Here is a 2,780-nt window from a genome sequence, read left to right as displayed (position 1 = left end):
ATCTCATAATTATGAGATATCTCATAAGTACAAGAAAATATCTAATAATTATGAGATCTTATCTCATAATTACAAGAAAAAAATCTTGTCATCAGTGTAAAAGGACAGTTTGAACTGTGTAAACACTGTATTCAGTTTGACTTGTCTTCCTTTTAAGACATTTTAAGCTACAATAGTTTTCTGATATGTCTTGTCTTGATCTTATTCTATATACAAATTAAAAATTCAAATGTACAGATTCATTACAACCGTTATGTCAAAAAAATCGATTTCATTATATTCTGTGTACTTCCTTCACATGACTTGAAACTTGTTGTTTTGTTTGGTGTGTAAGACCCTGGCCTCTTTTTCTCATTTTGCTCAAGATTAATGCATCTGTGCTGTCCTCTAGTCCAACTTTCTATTTTCATTGGCAGGATTACTTGCAGCTACTTCTTAGCTAGTCTCCAGGTGGTATGCTGTGCAGGGGCTTGTCCTTCCACATTGTTCTGTTGCATGAGGAATTAGGAATTCATCAATGGGAGCCATCTCCCTGACAGGTTACTTCATAGATGTTTCGTTTCATCCTGCACGGTGACTCTGATTCTCAAAAATCCTCAGCCTTTCTCCACTGAACATGCAGTCTCAGGATGCTGGACTTTGAGTGGAGCCAACCATTCGTTTTGATGGGTTGTCCTGTTTTCATATGAGCAGCTTCTTTCTCCCCCTTTGGCCAAACTATTATGATATCTGCTAACTTTTATCTGATTCCCTGCTGCTATAAAACCCTGGCCAAAGGAGAAGAAGAAATGCATTTATATTGATGGCTCAGAATTTGTTGTTGCCACACAGCCAGTTTTTCACTTGTTTTACTTATTGGTGTTTGTGGCTGACTTTCKGACAGCCTCTTTATCGTATTTGACTGTGGGATACCGATATATTTGCACCTGTCCCGAGCATCTGCAGCATTGCCTCTTTGTTCAGAGGTGATGATCACATTACATGTCCTTGAATACAACTTGTTCCCTTTCTCTCTGAATGATTTTCCATTGTTATTTCTGTTTATTRATCAGAGAACCATCGTCATAATCCTTGTGCCGTGCACAAGTGCACTCATGTTTACGCCGCGTTTGACTCTTTTTGATGGTCTGACTGAATAATGGGGACAGAAATGTTTAATGGTAACTCATGTAATACTTCAGGTGACATCTTGAATATGTTTTCACTTTTTCCTTCAGTGAATAAACAAAGTTTAACGTGAATATTAGCGGTGCAACAATACAGAAAATTCATGATTTGTTTTGGTTCAGTACTGTAGTCTTAAGGTTCAACATTTTTTGAGAAATTTCCATGCCCTTCTTATTTATTAAAATTAATTATGAACACTTGTTTAACCTCAAAAGTAAAGTTTTTAAATTAAATGTGAATCTGCACTTGACAGTGCAGCCTAGTCGAACGCAGATCCTCTGAGGCTTCAACACAACGCATCTTCAGAAGACAAGTTRATAAAATTTTTCAAATCTGTATTGTTCGACACAAGTATTAAACCTAGAGCACTGTATTAAAAGATTTGATTCAAATGCATGTATTGTTGGTGCACCCCTAGTGAACATCTACTGCAGTTCTACAGTTTTTGCTAAATTTGTACCACTTATAGATGAGCAGATGTATATACTGTATATATTTTTAGAAAACAATGAGATTATTGTGAAGTCAGTGCGTACATGGATTAACCCTCTTGCTCCAGTCAAATGTGAATGTTGTTGAGGTTTTCTTTCTGAAAAACACCATGTAATTTATTTTGTTGAGATGTCATGACTTCGTTCCCAAGTCTTTTGAACAGAAAGAAAACATATTATAGTAATCTGTGATAAATTAAGGGTGTTTTCTTCAACTTTGCCACACCCTGATGTGTTCCAGCTTAAATGTCACCTATTAGAAATGACTGAAACATTAGATTTATAAAATTGTTTTAAATAGATGTAATTTGTCTCTTGCACCCTCAGGTATATTTGTTTTTGATAGAACACACACACAAACACACTCTCACACACATAGCTTCCACGGCATCACCCGAGGGAATCTATCCCAGAAGCTTTCCCCATGGGAAATAAACCTGCTGCCTCTCACAAACATTGTTTTGAATCATGTACTGAACTTTTGTCACAGTTCTGGTGTATTAAAGTGTTTTTCAGGCCTTAAATATTCATTCTGTGGCAGCACAACTGAACATCTTATGTTAGTGAGGCCCTCAGTCATATCTTTGCTCATGACAGTGATGACGAGGAGAGAGGCTGGATCCGACATGAAAGATGCTCTAGAGAAGAGTCAGAAGTTGAAATCAACACAGATTCAAAACTATAAGACATACTTAATGATGAGGGAAATGGCCATGCTCCCTTGATAAATTTTGATCAAAGAATAGGGATACTGTGTATTGAAGCCTTTTATTAAAATTACAATATTTAGGCAGTAATTTTATCATAGCTAAAAATGGATGAATAATTAGGATGAATAATTTTGAGAAGTTATATGCATAATATTTTATTATAATAAATATAAATAGGAGAGGACAAGCTTTAATAAGCTTGGGACTGTCGAAGTGAAGCAGGAATAAACCCAGGTTGCAGTCTGGCTCAAGAAGGTCAAACAAAAGTATTTATTAAGTAACAAAAAACTGCTGTCAGGACAGCTTTACTTACAAAAATCACGGAGGTCACAGGCACGAGGGAACAGGACACAGCAAACAAAACAAACAAAATGATCCGACGACAGACAAAGACAAGACAGGGCTTAAATAC

This window comes from Austrofundulus limnaeus, unplaced genomic scaffold, assembly GCF_001266775.1.
Source record: "Austrofundulus limnaeus strain Quisiro unplaced genomic scaffold, Austrofundulus_limnaeus-1.0 Scaffold273, whole genome shotgun sequence".
In the NCBI taxonomy this organism is placed as follows: Eukaryota; Metazoa; Chordata; class Actinopteri; order Cyprinodontiformes; family Rivulidae; genus Austrofundulus; species Austrofundulus limnaeus.
Note: the sequence above shows the minus strand (reverse complement) of the source record.